General features: G+C 47.9%; 1 protein-coding gene and 2 pseudogenes across 1 annotated transcript in view; 1 reads left to right on the top strand and 2 right to left on the bottom strand.

Moving 5' to 3' along the window:
* Positions 1-4,174, bottom strand: part of LYG1 (lysozyme g1) — a 32,505-nt gene extending 28,331 nt beyond the window's left edge. The window contains exon 1 of the mRNA XM_063617635.1: positions 4,084-4,174. The gene's annotated coding sequence lies outside the window, so the exon portion shown is untranslated. The remainder of the gene's footprint in view (positions 1-4,083) is intronic.
* Positions 4,175-4,812: 638 nt separating this feature from the next.
* LOC129462968 (cilia- and flagella-associated protein 144-like) lies at positions 4,813-5,334 on the top strand (annotated as a pseudogene).
* Positions 5,335-18,656: 13,322 nt separating this feature from the next.
* Positions 18,657-19,178, bottom strand: LOC129462967 (cilia- and flagella-associated protein 144-like; annotated as a pseudogene).
* Positions 19,179-19,465: the final 287 nt, after the last annotated feature.

Below are 19,465 nucleotides of genomic sequence, written 5' to 3'. Positions count from 1 at the left end.
ACAAAATCACCCATTTGTGAAATCTAAAAGAGTTGATCACGTGTAATGGCCGGGTGTGGTGGCTCACGCCTGTAATCCCGGCACTTTGGGAGGCCGAGACAGGCAGATTACCTGAGTCGGGAGTTCGAGACCAGCCGGGCCAACATGGTGAAACCCCGTCTCTACTAAAAATATGAAAATTAGCCGGACATGGTGGTGGGCACTTGTAATCCCAGCTACTCAGGAGGCTGAGGCAGGAGAATTGCTTGAACCTGGAAGGTGGAGGTTGCAGTGAGCCGAGATCCCGCCACTGCACTCCCGCCTGGGAGACAGAGCAAGACTCCGTCTCAAGAAAAAAAAAGGTAGTACAGAGCAGAATAGTGGCCACTCGAAGTTGGGGAGGAATGGGGAGAGATTGGTTGAGTGCAAAATTACAGCTAGATAGGAGGAATAAGTTCTGGTGTCCTATTGCACACTGCAGTGACTCTATTTAACAATATTGTATTGTATATTTCAAACTATCTAAAACGGAAGCTATTTAATATTCTCATCACAAGGAAATGATAAGTATTTGAGGTGATGGATATGCTAAATACCCTGATTTGATCATTACACAACTTATCCCATAAATCTATGCAATTCTTATGTGTAAATTAAAAATAAAACTTTTACAAAATACATAATTTCTTTCTTTCTTTTTTTTTTTTTTGAGACGGAGTCTTGCTCTGTTGCCCAGGTGGAGTGAGCTCGATCTCGGCTCACTGCAACCTCCGCCTCCCGGGTTCACGCCATTCTCTTGCCTCAGCCTTCCGAGTAGCTGGGACTACAGTAGCCTGCCACCATGCCTGGCTAATTTTTTGTATTTCTAGTAGAGACGGGGTTTCACCATGTTAGCCAGGATGGTCTCGATCTCCTGTCCTCGTGATCTGCCCGCCTCGGCCTCCCAAAGTGCTGGGATTACAGGCGTGAGCCATCGCGCCCGGCCTCATAATTTCTTATAAGTAAAAAACACACACACAAAAAGAAGCCAGAGAATTGAATCCAGCCATGTAAATGGACATTGAACCCACTCAGCATGACAGATGCAAGAATGAGACTTTGAGACAAGTGTGAACATTTTCATTGAAATAGAGAGGATCCAGGAGGTCTGACAGGACAAGCCAGGGACATGGTGACTCATAGCACAAGCTTCTGAGGAGCAAGAGATTTTCTAATAGGAAGAGAGAAATAATGGTTTTAAAGGAATTAGAAGGAGCAAGGAGAAGCAATACCCCACCCACATTCTCACCCTGAAGTACTTTAGAGTTTGAAAGAATGAGTAGTCTCTACTTGAGATACAAGGGAAACAGTGTCCTCAAGAGAAATCCAGGTACAGTTAAAGCCAGGAGTCACAGGGGACTGTCAATAAAGAAGCACTCTCAGGGAATAGGGGAGTTTGCTGAATCATGTAGCTGGACTTTCAGGGAGTACAACGGAAAGTTTTGTCAAATAAGAGAGGAAAAGGATGTTGGGGAAAAATCACATATTATGGTGATGTTGATGAAAAGAGTTAAACTTTGTAAAATATTTGAAGAGATTGATTCTGAGCCAAATATGAGTGACCACGGCCCCTGACATGGCCCTCAGGAGGTTCTGGGAATATGTGCCCAAGGTGGTTGGGGCACAGCTTGGTTTTATATGTTTTAGGAAGGCATGAGACATTAATTACATTTCAGAAATACATTGGTTTGGTTTAGAAGGGTGGGACAACTTAAAGTGGGGGCTTCCAGGCTATAGGTAAATTTAAACATTTTTTTTGTTGTTGACAATTGCTTGAGTTTGTTTAAAGACTTGGGACTGATAGGAATGTTTAGCTTACAGATAAAGGATTGTGGAGACCAAGTTTTATTGTGCAGAGGAAGCTCTCAGATAGCCGACTTTAGAGACAGCAGGTTGTAAAATGTTTCTTATGGGACGTAAAAGGGTGCCTGGCTCTTAGTTGATTATCTCCTGGATCTGGAAAGAAAGGAAGGAAAACAAAGGGGGTAGGGGGTTCTCTATAGAGTGAGGATTTTTCCCACAAGAGACTTTGCAGGGCAATTTTAAGGTATGGCAAGGAAATATATTTTGGGGTTAAATATTTTTTCCTTGTCTTATAATAATGTTATGCCAGAGTTAGATGGAAAAGTAAATCACAGGCCGGGCGCGGTGGCTCACACCTGTAATCCTCCCACTTTGGGAGGCCGAGGCGGGCGGGTCAGGAGGTCAGGAGATCGAGACCATCCTGGCTAACACGGTGAAACCCCGTCTCTACTAAAAATACAAAAAAATTAGCTGGGCTTGGTGGCGGGAGCCTGTAGTCTCAGCTACTGGGAGGCTGAGGCAGGGGAAGGGCGTGAACCCGGGAGGCAGAGTTTGCAGTGAGCCAAGGTTGCGCCACCGCCCTCCAGCCTGGGTGTCAGAGTGAGACTCCGTCTCAAAAAAGAAAAGAAAAGAAAAGAAAAGAAAAGAAAAGAAAAGAAAAGAAAAGAAAAGTAAGTCACAATATACAGGGTTAAATAAAACCCATCTGATGAGAATTTAAGGTTTGTAGGGCATGAATCTCTAGACCCCTTAGGTAGGAATTTGGATAAGATAAAAAATTAGAGCTTAGTCCTCGTTAATAAAAGTATCGTTGAGAATAGGAGAATAAAGAGGCTTATGCTTTGGATGGTGATCAAAGACACCAGTAATGTTCAGCAGAGAGGGTTTCTGCATCAGACAAAAGTGCAGCCTCCTTAATCATCTGGCAGGGTGCGAGGCATCTCAGGCAGGGAGCAAGGAAGCCCAAATCTAGTTATTAGGCGCTCAGGAGTGGGTAGTCATCCTACTGGCTGTGACTCTTACGTTTCTAGCTCTAGTTAAAAGTAAAGCATCAAACCAAGGAACACAGGGGCGAAGGGTAAGCTAGGAAACGCCCAGGTCTGCTCTGACGCTCCCCCTGCAGAATCCTGTCCAGACACGCAGGAGCGGCCGCTGGTGCGCGCTTGGGGCCCGCCGTTTTGCGTTCCCTCCTACCTGCCCTCTCCTGTCCCAGGTTCTAGCCCCACCTGCTTTGTCACCCACCGCCGGTCTGTGGAGGTTCCCTCTCTGGTCCTCCGTGTCCCATGGGTAAAATGGACGTAGCACGTCTAATTGCGCATGTTCCCGCAGTGATGTGAGGGACTGAAGGGCTTTGAACGCTGCGCTGTCGTAAGGGAAGGCGCCTGGGGCACTGACTTCGAAACCCCTTTTCCCAGTTCCTGCTCAGAGCCGCTCTCCCAGGCCCCCGGCCCCTAACTGTATCCTAGCCGTCTGATCAGCCTTTGCCTATCGAGGGCAAAACTACAGGGTACCCAAGAACAGGGGTTGCCATTTCCTCAGTCTTCCATTTCCACTGTTCGGTCCTAAACCCGGAGATGGGGGCCCTGTGCGGAGCGCAGGGCGCTCCCGGCTTCGGGGGGAAGGGGGGGGCACGGGTCACAAAGCCCATTCCGCCCTGGAACGCCCGGAGGAGATAAAAGCCGCGCAGGCCCCGCGCTCGCTGCGCACTCAGACCGTTCCGACGAGGGAGCGCTGCACTCGCTGAAAATGACTCGAAAGCTGCCCCGCATCTCCGCCTCCCAATCCCGGCGCCCCCTTAGCGCCACCCCGCAGTGCCCTGGCAGTGGGCTCTTCTTTCCTCCCATCCGTCCCCCGGTTCTGGATCCGCAGACTACACTCCTGTTCCATCCCACCTACTCGTCCTTCTGCCCCATCTGCTACCCGTCTCTGAACCAATTCGTCCCCGTCCACTACCCCGTCGTGGGCATCGCCCTGCCGAGCTCTTCCTGCCTGAATCTTCATAAGGGCTGCATCTGCCGCCCGCATGTCCGTTGGGGCCCCAACTTCCACTACGTCCCTCCCTATCCCCCCACGCCCCCGCCCAGCCCCTGCTTTTAGAGCCTGCCTGCAGCCCGCCCCCACCCAGCCACCCACGCTGCCCTGACGATCCACGACCCCACGGAGAGGCCCCTGCAGGGACCGTGCTCGGGCAGCGAAGGAGTGGACCCTGGGGTCCCCGCGGCCTGGCTGTGGACACGGAGACGCAGGACCACGGACACCCACCATCGGCCTCCGCTGCCTGCTCAGCCAGCCGCGCCAGACTCTGCATTTGAAACTGGCTTCCCAGAGCCGGGCGCGGTGGCTCACGCCTGTAATCCCAACACTTTGGGAGGCCGAGGCGGGCGGATCACGACGTCAGGAGATCGAGACCATCCTGGCTAACACGGTGAAACCCCGTCTCTACTAATAATACAAAAAATTAGCCAGGGGTGGTGGCAGGCGCCTGTAGTCCCAGCTACTCGGGAGGCTGAGGCAGGAGAATGGTGTGAACCCGGGAGGCGGAGCTTGCAGTGAGCGGAGATCGCGCCACTGCACTCCAGCCTGGGTAACAGAGGGAAAAAAAAAAAAGAAAAGAAACTGGCTTCCCAGTGGGCCTCGGTCTGGAACCACCGAGCAAACTGCAGGCCCGAGACAGAAGGGAGAGCACGAGGAAGCAGGGAGAGCACGAGGAAGCAGCGCCTCTGCTCTCTAGGAGGGAAACGACTGGCCAAGGTGAGTCCTAACCACATGCCCATGACCTCCGGGTCTGTCCCGTAACGGGAAGCCCTTTCCTGGAGGTCCACGGGCCTCCACGGGCGGTTGGGGTAAGGGCTGGGTCGTGAGAAGCTGGGGCTGTGGGAGGGCTGTTGCCTGGAGACCGCGTGGGACACCGTTGCCTGGAGACGGCAGAAGCCCGGGGCCAGGGAGAGAGGCACGAGGGAGCAGGGCACGCATCGAACGCGATGGAGCAACGCCAAGGCCATGGCAGGACACCCCAGGGAGAAGGTGATCCAGGGTGAGGTCCGTCAGAACCAGATCTTGCAGGAGCTGTACCTCAAAGAGCTACCAGCCCAGAACGTCTATGCGTGGCATCACGTGAACCCCTCCACGAGGTCCGCAGATCACCAGGAAGCCCATGTCTTGGCACGGTAACCTGGAGGAGCCTGGAGACACCAGGTTTCAGAATCTCATTCGCCACGCTGCCCAGGGACCAAGGAAGAAGGACCCAGACACAGACTGAAAACCAGGAAACTGCATGGGACTCAGAGCCCTGGCTCAACCCAGAATGCCCAGATCGCAGGCTCAACCACTGCAGGGTCTGCAATGACATCGCTCTGTACAAGGCTCAGATGTGGAGCCTGGGAGAAGATGATGGCCACCAGTGGCATCCCAGCGGTGGAGTGAGGCCCCGGGTTTCATGCTCAATGTGTGCACTGCCCCGAGAAATAAATGTTATTTTAAAGTCAAATAAATAAAATTAAACTAAGTTTTAGACATTGGAAGTTTGTAGCATGATTTTTCCCAGGAATTGTTCCCAATCTTCAGTCCTCCTGACCTAGAGAGTAATATGTTGACCCTGCCTCCTCTGCCAGTCCCTTGGATCAGGGATGGGAAAGCGACCCAAGCTAGGCTAAGACACAGCACAGAACCAAGAGAGAGCTGTGACTCTTTCTGTCCAAATTGCTGAACTGATGATGACATGCGGACTTAGTATCTGTATTAGTCTGTTCTCATGCTTCTAATAAAGACATACCCAAGACTGGGTAATTTATAAAGGAAAGAGTTTTAATGGACTCACAGTTCAGCATGGCTGCACAATCATGGCAGAAGGCAAAGGAGAAGCAAAGTCGCGCCTTACATGGCGGCAGGCAAGAGAGCTTGTGCAGGGGAACTCCCCTTTATGAAACCATCAGCTCTTGTGAGACTTATTTACTACCATAAGAACAGTAGGAGAGAAACTGCCCCCACGAATTAATTATCTCCACCTGGCCCTGCCCTTGACATGTGGGGATTATTACAATTCAAGGTGAGATTTGGAGGGGGGTGGGGTGACACAGCCAAACCTTATCAGTATCTGTTATTGCCTGGAGACCGCGTGGGACGCCGTTGCCTGGAGACGGCAGAAGCCCGGGGCCAGGGAGAGAGGCACGAGGGAGCAGAGCACGCATCCAACACGATGGAGCAACGCCAAGGCCATGGCAGGACACCCCAGGGAGAAGGTGATCCAGGATGAGGTCGGTCAGAACCTACAGCCGAAGGGCACCACCTGTTTGTAAATAATGTTTTTTGTTTTTTTTTTTTCCTTTTACTCTAGCCAGTGAGTAAATCATGTTTTCTAGGAACACAGTAGTGGCCATTTATTTACCCACTGTCTATGACTGCTTTTGTGCTCTAATGGCCAAGGTGAGTGGTTATGAGAGAGACCTCATGACCCTCAAGCCTATGTGACCAGTCCCTGAGGAACTCCAAAACTTAGGGGCTGGGTAGAGGAAAAAGCTACATATAAAATATAAAAGGTACATCTAAAAAAGCTACATATAAAGCTACAGATAAATGATACCAGCTAAGAGAGCTGTAGAGGAGTGAAAACCAGGAGAGTGTGATATCATAAAAGTCGAGGCCTTTTAAAAAACCTGCCAGGCCAGGCATGGTGGCTCAAACTTGTAATCCCAGCACCTTGGGAGGCCGAGGCAGGTGGATCACAAGGTCAGGAGTTCAACACCAGCCTGACCAACATGGTGAAACCCCACCTCTACTAAAAATACAAAAATTAACCGGGTGTGGTGGTGAGCACCTGTAATCCCAGCCACTCAGGGGGCTGAATCGCTTGAACCCAGGAGGCAGAGGTTGCAGTCAGCCGAGATCATGCCACTGCACTCCAGCCTGGGTGACAGGGTAACACTCTGTCTCAAAAAAAAAAAAAAAAAAAAAAAAAATCTGCCAATCCCAGTGGAGGTCTAGAATCTCCATTTGGTCTGAGGAACTAAAAAGGGAGCAAGAGAGGAAAATGAAGTAACTGCACACCAAGAAGGGGCGAGAGTTGAAGAAAGTCCTGACAGTGTCCAAAGCCAATGTTCTAAATGGTCTTGAGGTTCAGCCACATTCCCCAAGTGCACTTGAGACACGCCCAGTTGTCTACACTAACTTCCTCTTTTTATTTAAACTACTTTGAGTTGGGATATCATGTTATTTGCAACCAGAGGGCACCATTACTTAATTTATTCACTCATCTGTCCCTCATTCATTCTTTCATTCAGAAGTTTCATGGAATCTTTCTGTGAGAGGCAGGATACCAGGAATGGGTGATACAGTGGCAAACAGGACAGCCATGGGCCCTGACCTCGTAAAGTTTATATTTTCATATAACAAGTTAGGTTTGAGATCCTGTGAGACCGCCAAGACATCACAATAGGCCAGGTGCTCATTACAGGCTCATGCCTGTAATCCCAACACTTTGGGAGGCCAAGGCAGGTAAATCACCGGAGCCCAGGAGTTGTAGACCAGGCTGGACAACATGGCAAAACCCTGTCTCTACTAAAAAGACAAAAACTAGCTGGGCATGGTGGCATGCACCTGTAGGCCCAGCTACTCGGGTGGCTGAGGTGGAAGGATCAATTGAGGCTGGGAGGTCAAGGCTGCAGTGAGCCATGATTGGGACACTGCACTCCAGTCTGGGTGACAAAGCAACACCGCAAGACCTTGTCACAAACAAACAAACAAACAAACAAACAAACAAACAAGTCCCAATAGCAGTTGCAGCTCAGAAACGAGGTCTGAACTGAAGAGTATAAATTTGGGAGTCATTGCCCTGTCGTGGGACTTAAAGACAGGGAAATAAAAGGCGTTTCCTAGGGAGAAGGTATCAAGTGAGACTTGAAGTGTGCATGTGACCAGTCTCTGAAGACCTCCAATATTCAGGGGTTAGGTAGAGACAAAAGAGTGGATTAAGGAGACCAGAGAACAGAGGCTGTAGAGGAGGAGAAACACCAGTGAGCATAATATCATAGAAGGCAGGGTGTGGTGGCTCACACCTGTTGTCCCAACACTGTGGGAGGCCAAGGTGGGAGAATTGCTTGATCCCAGGAGTTCAAGACTAGCCTGGGCAACATAGTGAGACCTCATCTCTACAAAAATGTTAAAAATTAGCTGGGTCGGCCGGGCGCGGTGGCTCACGCCTGTAATCCCAGCACTTTGGGAGGCCGAGGTGGGCGGATCACGAGGTCAGGAGATCGAGACCACGGTGAAACCCTGTCTCTACTAAAAATGCAAAAAATTAGCCGGGCGTGGTGGCGGGTGCCTGTAGTCCCAGCTACTCGGAGAGGCTGAGGCAGGAGAATGGCGTGAACCTGGGAGGCGGAGCTTGCAGTGAGCCAAGATTGCGCCACTGCACTCCAGCCTGGGCGACAGAGCAAGACTCCGTCTCAAAAAAAAAAAAAAAAAAAAAAAATTAGCTGGGCATGGTGGCACACATCTCTGGACCCAGCTGCTTGGGAGGCTGAGGCAGGAGGATCGCTTGAGCCAGAGAAGTCAAGGCTGCAGTGAATTGTGATCATGCCGTTGTACTCTAGCATGGGTGACAGAGAAAGAATCTGTCTCAGTATGTATATATCTCACAGAAGCCAAGCTAAGAGATTGCCTTAAGGAGTCAGTGGTATATTTGTGAAATGCTGTCAAGAAGAGAAAATGAGACTGAAAGAGATTGTTATATTTAGCTACATAGAAGTCAATCCAGAACCAGGGAAGAACAATTTTAATATAAGTGTTTCAAGTTTTTTTAATTGCAGGTAACTAAAAACTAGGTAACTAAAGATTCAAACTGACTTAGGCAATAGAGATTTATAAACTCACATAATAGAAAGCTCAGGGGTAGGGTGAGTTTCAGGGATGGTTTGATTCAGCGTTTCAACAACGTCATCAGGCACCTGAAATCCTTTTGTCTCTCTGCTCTGCTTTCTTGAGTGTCAGCTTCATCCTAAGGCTTCCACCTTCCCCGATCCACTGTCCGAGATTCCTGCCAATAACTCCCAAGGTTCAGACTTACTTATCCAAATCTGCAGGACAGGTGATCACATTAGCAACTCTCAGACAAGTGAGAAACTTCTTTCCTTCAAACAACCAGGAAGCCTTGCCTCATGTCTTACTGACTCCAACTGACCCATATATCCATCTCTTATTAGTGATAAAGAAGCAATGTAAGTGTAACTAGGGGCTGTTGCAGCGTTTAGAGCCTTGACTGCCCTAGAGTCCAAGATGGAATCAGATCCCTCTGTTTCGGGTAGATTGGTAACCCAATGGAAATCAGGTTAGTTGTAGAGAGAAGAGGAATAGATGTCAAGGAGTCAACCACAATGAACACAGCAGAGGAGACGGAGTTGGACGGGAGAAGATTAAATAGTGAATGGGGGTGAAGTACTGGGGACAACACACCATACACGGAGACAACACTTTCAAGAAGTTTGGCCAGGGACTACAGACACTAGGTAGTTCTTTTTCTAGGAAACATCTACAAACTATAGGGCTTCCTCGTCCCCTTAGTCAAGTGACCACTATTAAAGAGTCCCTAAATGGCTTGAAGTTATTGGCTACTAATAAGAAATCCCCAAGACCCAGGTCTTTGCTTCCTGAGGCAAAAAATCTGAATACCGAGGTAAACCCCCATTTCAGAATTTCCAGAGTCACCCTCCAGTACCACAGGATCTTCATGAAAAGACCTGGTATCAGTGGCTTTGCAAACCTAGGCTTCCCCCTCCACCCCCAAACCCGATCTGATTTTAGTTAAGAACACCTGGAGCTCTGTGCTCTTCAATAGAAACTATCAGTACATCCAATCTCCCCTTCCCAAATGCAGTCCCCAGGGTGTAAGCCCATTAATCCATTCCCTGATCTGAGGCAACGGCAAACTCCCCAGCCTCCTTCGGGATGCAGCATGCCCCTGGGATCTTAGCCACCACCTAAGGGAATCACCCGTATACAATCATGGTGGGCCACTGGTCCTCACATTATTATTATTATTTTTTTTATTTGAGACAGAGTCTCTGTCGCCCAGGCTGGGGTACAGTGGCACAATCTTGGCTCACTGCAACCTCTGCCCCCAGGGCTCAAGTGATTCTCATGCCTCAGCCCCCTGAGTAGCTAGGATTACAAGCGTGCATCACCATACCTGTCTAATTTTTGTATTTTTAGTAGAGACGGTGTTTCGCCATGTTGATCAGGCTGGTCTTGAACTCCTGGCCTCAGGTGATCCACTACCTTGGCCTCCCAAAATGCTGGGATTATAGGCATGAGCGACTGTGCCATGCCAATCCCCACATTATAGCCAAGCTTTTGTGGCCTTGATTCATACTGATTCTCAACTCATAGTACTTCCCAGAGGTCCTATTAAATTTAAGGGAGGAACTCTAGGTTCTCTGGGGAGTTATAGAACATTTGAATGAAAGCAAACAAGTCTACCTTACCTGTCTTTTGGCCCCTTGCTGGTTTGGTAACTTGGATTAGTCATTTCATTAAGTATTCCAGTTTCCTCATCTATAAAATATAAGTAATCATTATACCTGCCCTACATTCGCCATGGAGGTGGTAATAGCATACGTGAAAGTGCTTTATTCCCTGGGAAGTAATCCACAACTGTGAGGTATGATGGGTCCCCTGGGCACCAGTCCAGGGGTATTTGAGATATTGTAGACAAGCTGCATGAGTCACCGCATCTAACACAGTGTTATTGGTTCCTAAATATGGCTCACATGCCCATGCCTGTGGACAATAAAGAATTCTACTTAGCGTTGCCTCATCAGTTTGTGGCTGATGGGCTGGTGGATTCTACGGAGTTCTATGATCTATGAACATAAAGGGTTTGATGTTGGTTCTAGTTAGACCCAGCAATTTAACCCCTCCATTCATTACCTAGCAGTGAGCTTCTTTTTTTTTTTTTGAGACTGTGTCTCGCTCTATTGCCCAAGCTGGAGTGCCCCAGGTTCAAGCGATTCTTCTGCCTCAGCCTCCCATGTAGCTGGGATTACAGGCTCCCACCACCACACCCAGCTAATTTTTGTATTTTTAGGAGAGACGGGCATTTCATCATGTTGGCCAGGCTGGTCTCGAACTCCTGACCTCAGGTAATCCACCTGCCTCGGCCTCCCAAAGTGCTGGGATTACAGGCGTGAACCACCACGCCTGGCCAATGCAGTGAGCTTCTTGAGGGTAGAAGCTGTGTCTTACTCAACTTTTTATTCCTGGCATATAGCCCAGTGCTTGGCACATTGTAGGTGCTAAGTAAACATTTATTGTATGGATGGACAGAAATATTTTGGAAGGGATAAGGTTGTTACTTGCTTCCTGGAATTGCCTATCTCCATAACCATTATTTGTCTTGTTTTTGCATGATATTTTATTGTCACATGGGGTTAATATTTTATTTCACACTTATAGGAGAAAAGGCACCATGAATATAAATTGAAAATATGCACACAGTACCTATATCAGGTTCATCATTCAAATGTCAAGTTATTGTTTTTCTGTGCGTAAACTAGAAGAAATCTGAAATAAATTAAAGAACCAGCTTTCTTTCGTAGCCCTTCTCTCCAGTGCTTTCAGGTAAAGGTAGTTTCAGGTCCATGTAATTTAAAGTTTTTGACAATTGAAAAGTATTTCTCTTGGAGATTTTATTAGGTATAAGAGGAAAGCCAATAAAAGATGCATGTTGACATGTCTGAATTTATACAAGCACACATGCGTTCTAACTTGGTATTAGTCATTGCTGTTAGCACACAAGGGATGTGCGTATGCAATTTAGGTATGTGCCTCATCAAAGATGAAAAGTAGAAATGCAAAGTAGAGAGGGTTTTATTCCCCCAGAAAAAATAAACAAACGTGGTAGAACTTCTTAACAGACTCAGGTTTGATTACTAAGGACAAGTCAACAGTCTCTGAACCACGGAGCCGGCAGGAGGTTTTCCTGGGCAAGAGTGACCAATCTGCTTCTCCTGTTTCAAGAATCACTCAGAAGAGCAGCAAGATTTTGAATTGCCTTTGCCACAGCCAGCAGTGAGCTTATACACAGCACTCTTTTCCATCTGACAGTTTTACATAAGCAAACCTTTCTTATGCTGAAACTTCATCACAGCTTTCCTTCCATAACCTTAATTAAAACACAAATATACAATGAGAATGCTTGACTACATGTAAACTTTTGTTTCTGAAGATGGCATCAGACAGTGTGAAAACAGAAAAAATGCATAAATTCTGTGCTCAAGGTGTGAAACGAATAATGTAGATTTTATTGTTCCTGATGTTTCAACTTATCTACGGTAGAGGGCAAATGATAAGGTTTATGGGGTCTCTTCAATTGACTACAAAGGTGCTATAGGTGCACATTGAATCATATCAGTTCCTTCCAAAAAAGCACTAACAAGGTCTTTCCAAGATGTGGAAACAGAGAGCCCTCTTGAGTCTGCCTGTAAAATACTCATGTATGCCACACCCAGTATCTACTGGGTATTTGCTGGGAGCTAGAACGCTGTCTTATAGCCTCAGAGAAGAGCAAGGAGAGCTGCCAGGTTTCTTCCCCAGAGACGTTAGCAGAGCACACTGCAGCCTCTGCCCCACCCAGCCACCTGTTGTGAAATACCACCAGGACCATTCCTGGACTCCAAACCGGGTGGTAGTACACAACTTAAAAGACTAGCACAACTGAAGCTTCCTACTGGACAGAGTCAACAGCATTTCTGGAGGGGGCACTGAATGCCAGTAGCATACTCCAGAATTATGACAACTCAAAATACTGTATTTCCAAACACCCGTAACTGAAAACAGTTTAGCCTATTCCAGTGATCTAAGTAGGAAGAAGCCTTCATTTTTTGTTTGTTTTACGTTTGTTGTTGTTGTTGTTGTTGTTTTCTGAGACAGGCTCTTACTCTGTCGTGTAGGCTGGAGTGCAACAGTGTGATATCGGCTCATTGCAACCTTCACCTCCCGGGTTCAAGAGATTCTCATGGCTTAGCCTCCTGAGTAGCTGGGATTGCAGGTGCCTGCCACCATGCCTGGCATTTGTGTGTGTGTGTGTGTGTGTGTGTGTGTATTTTTAGTAGAGATGGAGTTTCACCATGCTGGCCAGGCTGGTCTTGAACTCCTGACCTCAAGTAATCTGCCCACCTCTGCCTCCCAAATTGCTGGGATTAAAAGCATGAGCCACTGTGTCCAGGCTGTGTATTAGCCCGTTTTGATGCTGCTGATAAAGACATACCCGAGACTGGGAAGAAAAAGAGGTGTAATTGGACTTACAGTTCCACATGCCTGGGGAGGCCTCAGAATCATGGTGGGAGGTGAAAGGCACTTCTTACATGGTGGCAACAAGAGAAAAATGAGGAAGAAGCAAAAGCAGAAACCCTTGATAAACCCATCAGATCTCATGAGACTTACTATCAGGAGACTAGCACGGGAAAGACCAGCCCCCATGATTCAATTACCTCCCTCTGAGTCTCTCCCACAACATGTGGGAATTCTGGGAGATACAATTCAAGTTGAGATTTTGGTGGAGACACAGCGTGTTTTACGGTTTGTTTGTTTATTTGTTTGCTTAACCAAAAGAAAAACTAAGAAGGCAAGAAGTTGAGTGATTTCCACAACAAAACATAGTAAGTTGGTGGTGTCCAAAGCCAGCACTGATGGCTCATTCTTAGTTGCCCTTCTCTGACTTATTTCCTTCTGTCTACTTCCTGATTCTGTGGCTAGAACTGCCCATAACATAGTAAAGCTGTCAAAAACGATTGAAGAACAATGACATCTTGGTCCTTCCTTTACCTGGGAAGAGGACGCTGCTGACTGCATTCTTTTCTGAGTAGCCAATAGTCTTGTCAGCAGGATTTGTGTAATTGCCACCTTGAACAGCTCCTCAAGGACTTTGTTAAAGATTCCTTGGTAAGGAACTTGGAGGCTATTTGATTAAAAAACGCCTTGCAAATATAAATTTATATCCATCTTTTCTCCTTCTTCCCTATTCCCTCTCCCTTTCCTTTAGTGTGTTACTAGGTCCCACATCCCCAAAAGACAATCCAACAGTTAACTAGATGTTTATCACTGGCTTAAAATGAGTTGGTACAGTTGATTGCGGTTGGAAGGGGAAGGAGGAAGGTCTAAAGAAAGCTAAAAGATATCATTGAGTCATTTGCACACATTATCTCATTTAATCCTCACAACATCCTTGTGAAGTAAGAGCTTCACCTCCATTTTAAAAGCCAAGGAAACAGGCTCAACGAGATGAACTTACCCGAAGTCACCCAGATCTTCCAGGTGTTGAAGTTCATGCTTGCAGTCATTCTTCCTTCTTTCCCAGTAAAAGCCAAGCCCTCACACCAACGCAGGACCCCACCCCTTCTCATCTTCATGGAGACTTTGCTCCATTTCTTATTCCCTCCATACATTTTCAACTTCTTCCCCTGCTGGATCCACACCTCCTAACCACCCCTCCATTAGTAATCAGCGATGTCTAGTAGCTCCTCTTGAAAAAATTATAAAAACGGCTGGGCACAGTGGCTCATGCCTGTAATCCCAGCACTTTGGGAGGCCAAGGCGAGCAGATCACCTGAGGTCAGAAGTTCAAGACCAGCCTGGCCAACACAAAAAATTAGCCAGTCGTGGTGGCTGGCACCTGTAATCCCAGATAAGAGGCTGAGACAGGAGAATTGCTTGAATCTGGAAGACAGAGGTTGCAGTAAGTCCAGAGCCCGCCATTGCACTCCAGCCTCGGCAACAAGAAAGAAACTCCATCTCAAAAACAAAAAAAAAGAGTTATAAAAACCCTTCCTTTGCCTCGCATCTCCATCCAGTTAGCATCTTATCTCTCTACTTCTCTTCACAGCCAAACTTCTTGAAAGTGTTGTCTCTGTGTGTCATGTGTTGTCCCCAGTACTTCACCCCCATTCACTATTTAATCTTCTCCCGTCCAACTCCGTCTCCTCTGCTGTGTTCATTGTGGTTGACTCCTTGACATCTATTCCTCTTCTCTCTACAACTAACCTGATTTCCATTGGGTTACCAATCTACCCGAAACAGAGGGATCTGATTCCATCTTGGACTCTAGGGCAGTCAAGGCTCTAAACGCTGCAACAGCCCCTAGTTACACTTACATTGCTTCTTTATCACTAATAAGAGATGGATATATGGGTCAGTTGGAGTCAGTAAGACATGAGGCAAGGCTTCCTGGTTGTTTGAAGGAAAGAAGTTTCTCACTTGTCTGAGAGTTGCTAATGTGATCACCTGTCCTGCAGATTTGGATAAGTAAGTCTGAACCTTGGGAGTTATTGGCAGGAATCTCGGACAGTGGATCGGGGAAGGTGGAAGCCTTAGGATGAAGCTGACACTCAAGAAAGCAGAGCAGAGAGACAAAAGGATTTCAGGTGCCTGATGACGTTGTTGAAACGCTGAATCAAACCATCCCTGAAACTCACCCTACCCCTGAGCTTTCTATTATGTGAGTTTATAAATCTCTATTGCCTAAGTCAGTTTGAATCTTTAGTTACCTAGTTTTTAGTTACCTGCAATTAAAAAAACTTGAAACACTTATATTAAAATTGTTCTTCCCTGGTTCTGGATTGACTTCTATGTAGCTAAATATAACAATCTCTTTCAGTCTCATTTTCTCTTCTTGACAGCATTTCACAAATATACCACTGACTCCTTAAGGCAATCTCTTAGCTTGGCTTCTGTGAGATATATACATACTGAGACAGATTCTTTCTCTGTCACCCATGCTAGAGTACAACGGCATGATCACAATTCACTGCAGCCTTGACTTCTCTGGCTCAAGCGATCCTCCTGCCTCAGCCTCCCAAGCAGCTGGGTCCAGAGATGTGTGCCACCATGCCCAGCTAATTTTTTTTTTTTTTTTTTTTTTTGAGACGGAGTCTTGCTCTGTCGCCCAGGCTGGAGTGCAGTGGCGCAATCTTGGCTCACTGCAAGCTCCGCCTCCCAGGTTCACGCCATTCTCCTGCCTCAGCCTCTCCGAGTAGCTGGGACTACAGGCACCCGCCACCACGCCCGGCTAATTTTTTGCATTTTTAGTAGAGACAGGGTTTCACCGTGGTCTCGATCTCCTGACCTCGTGATCCGCCCACCTCGGCCTCCCAAAGTGCTGGGATTACAGGCGTGAGCCACCGCGCCCGGCCGACCCAGCTAATTTTTAACATTTTTGTAGAGATGAGGTCTCACTATGTTGCCCAGGCTAGTCTTGAACTCCTGGGATCAAGCAATTCTCCCACCTTGGCCTCCCACAGTGTTGGGACAACAGGTGTGAGCCACCACACCCTGCCTTCTATGATATTATGCTCACTGGTGTTTCTCCTCCTCTACAGCCTCTGTTCTCTGGTCTCCTTAATCCACTCTTTTGTCTCTACCTAACCCCTGAATATTGGAGGTCTTCAGAGACTGGTCACATGCACACTTCAAGTCTCACTTGATACCTTCTCCCTAGGAAACGCCTTTTATTTCCCTGTCTTTAAGTCCCACGACAGGGCAATGACTCCCAAATTTATACTCTTCAGTTCAGACCTCGTTTCTGAGCTGCAACTGCTATTGGGACTTGTTTGTTTGTTTGTTTGTTTGTTTGTTTGTTTGTGACAAGGTCTTGCGGTGTTGCTTTGTCACCCAGACTGGAGTGCAGTGTCCCAATCATGGCTCACTGCAGCCTTGACCTCCCAGCCTCAATTGATCCTTCCACCTCAGCCACCCGAGTAGCTGGGCCTACAGGTGCATGCCACCATGCCCAGCTAGTTTTTGTCTTTTTAGTAGAGACAGGGTTTTGCCATGTTGTCCAGCCTGGTCTACAACTCCTGGGCTCCGGTGATTTACCTGCCTTGGCCTCCCAAAGTGTTGGGATTACAGGCATGAGCCTGTAATGAGCACCTGGCCTATTGTGATGTCTTGGCGGTCTCACAGGATCTCAAACCTAACTTGTTATATGAAAATATAAACTTTACGAGGTCAGGGCCCATGGCTGTCCTGTTTGCCACTGTATCACCCATTCCTGGTATCCTGCCTCTCACAGAAAGATTCCATGAAACTTCTGAATGAAAGAATGAATGAGGGACAGATGAGTGAATAAATTAAGTAATGGTGCCCTCTGGTTGCAAATAACATGATATCCCAACTCAAAGTAGTTTAAATAAAAAGAGGAAGTTAGTGTAGACAACTGGGCGTGTCTCAAGTGCACTTGGGGAATGTGGCTGAACCTCAAGACCATTTAGAACATTGGCTTTGGACACTGTCAGGACTTTCTTCAACTCTCGCCCCTTCTTGGTGTGCAGTTACTTCATTTTCCTCTCTTGCTCCCTTTTTAGTTCCTCAGACCAAATGGAGATTCTAGACCTCCACTGGGATTGGCAGATTTTTTTTTTTTTTTTTTTTTTTTTGAGACAGAGTGTTACCCTGTCACCCAGGCTGGAGTGCAGTGGCATGATCTCGGCTGACTGCAACCTCTGCCTCCTGGGTTCAAGCGATTCAGCCCCCTGAGTGGCTGGGATTACAGGTGCTCACCACCACACCCGGTTAATTTTTGTATTTTTAGTAGAGGTGGGGTTTCACCATGTTGGTCAGGCTGGTGTTGAACTCCTGACCTTGTGATCCACCTGCCTCGGCCTCCCAAGGTGCTGGGATTACAAGTTTGAGCCACCATGCCTGGCCTGGCAGGTTTTTTAAAAGGCCTCGACTTTTATGATATCACACTCTCCTGGTTTTCACTCCTCTACAGCTCTCTTAGCTGGTATCATTTATCTGTAGCTTTATATGTAGCTTTTTTAGATGTACCTTTTATATTTTATATGTAGCTTTTTCCTCTACCCAGCCCCTAAGTTTTGGAGTTCCTCAGGGACTGGTCACATAGGCTTGAGGGTCATGAGGTCTCTCTCATAACCACTCACCTTGGCCATTAGAGCACAAAAGCAGTCATAGACAGTGGGTAAATAAATGGCCACTACTGTGTTCCTAGAAAACATGATTTACTCACTGGCTAGAGTAAAAGGAAAAAAAAAAAACAAAAAACATTATTTACAAACAGGTGGTGCCCTTCGGCTGTAGGTTCTGACCGACCTCATCCTGGATCACCTTCTCCCTGGGGTGTCCTGCCATGGCCTTGGCGTTGCTCCATCGTGTTGGATGCGTGCTCTGCTCCCTCGTGCCTCTCTCCCTGGCCCCGGGCTTCTGCCGTCTCCAGGCAACGGCGTCCCACGCGGTCTCCAGGCAATAACAGATACTGATAAGGTTTGGCTGTGTCACCCCACCCCCCTCCAAATCTCACCTTGAATTGTAATAATCCCCACATGTCAAGGGCAGGGCCAGGTGGAGATAATTAATTCGTGGGGGCAGTTTCTCTCCTACTGTTCTTATGGTAGTAAATAAGTCTCACAAGAGCTGATGGTTTCATAAAGGGGAGTTCCCCTGCACAAGCTCTCTTGCCTGCCGCCATGTAAGGCGCGACTTTGCTTCTCCTTTGCCTTCTGCCATGATTGTGCAGCCATGCTGAACTGTGAGTCCATTAAAACTCTTTCCTTTATAAATTACCCAGTCTTGGGTATGTCTTTATTAGAAGCATGAGAACAGACTAATACAGATACTAAGTCCGCATGTCATCATCAGTTCAGCAATTTGGACAGAAAGAGTCACAGCTCTCTCTTGGTTCTGTGCTGTGTCTTAGCCTAGCTTGGGTCGCTTTCCCATCCCTGATCCAAGGGACTGGCAGAGGAGGCAGGGTCAACATATTACTCTCTAGGTCAGGAGGACTGAAGATTGGGAACAATTCCTGGGAAAAATCATGCTACAAACTTCCAATGTCTAAAACTTAGTTTAATTTTATTTATTTGACTTTAAAATAACATTTATTTCTCGGGGCAGTGCACACATTGAGCATGAAACCCGGGGCCTCACTCCACCGCTGGGATGCCACTGGTGGCCATCATCTTCTCCCAGGCTCCACATCTGAGCCTTGTACAGAGCGATGTCATTGCAGACCCTGCAGTGGTTGAGCCTGCGATCTGGGCATTCTGGGTTGAGCCAGGGCTCTGAGTCCCATGCAGTTTCCTGGTTTTCAGTCTGTGTCTGGGTCCTTCTTCCTTGGTCCCTGGGCAGCGTGGCGAATGAGATTCTGAAACCTGGTGTCTCCAGGCTCCTCCAGGTTACCGTGCCAAGACATGGGCTTCCTGGTGATCTGCGGACCTCGTGGAGGGGTTCACGTGATGCCACGCATAGACGTTCTGGGCTGGTAGCTCTTTGAGGTACAGCTCCTGCAAGATCTGGTTCTGACGGACCTCACCCTGGATCACCTTCTCCCTGGGGTGTCCTGCCATGGCCTTGGCGTTGCTCCATCGCGTTCGATGCGTGCCCTGCTCCCTCGTGCCTCTCTCCCTGGCCCCGGGCTTCTGCCGTCTCCAGGCAACGGTGTCCCACGCGGTCTCCAGGCAACAGCCCTCCCACAGCCCCAGCTTCTCACGACCCAGCCCTTACCCCAACCGCCCGTGGAGGCCCGTGGACCTCCAGGAAAGGGCTTCCCGTTACGGGACAGACCCGGAGGTCATGGGCATGTGGTTAGGACTCACCTTGGCCAGTCGTTTCCCTCCTAGAGAGCAGAGGCGCTGCTTCCTCG

This window comes from Symphalangus syndactylus, chromosome 14, assembly GCF_028878055.3.
Source record: "Symphalangus syndactylus isolate Jambi chromosome 14, NHGRI_mSymSyn1-v2.1_pri, whole genome shotgun sequence".
Classification (NCBI taxonomy): Eukaryota; Metazoa; Chordata; class Mammalia; order Primates; family Hylobatidae; genus Symphalangus; species Symphalangus syndactylus.
This window is presented reverse-complemented; position numbering and strand designations above follow the sequence as displayed.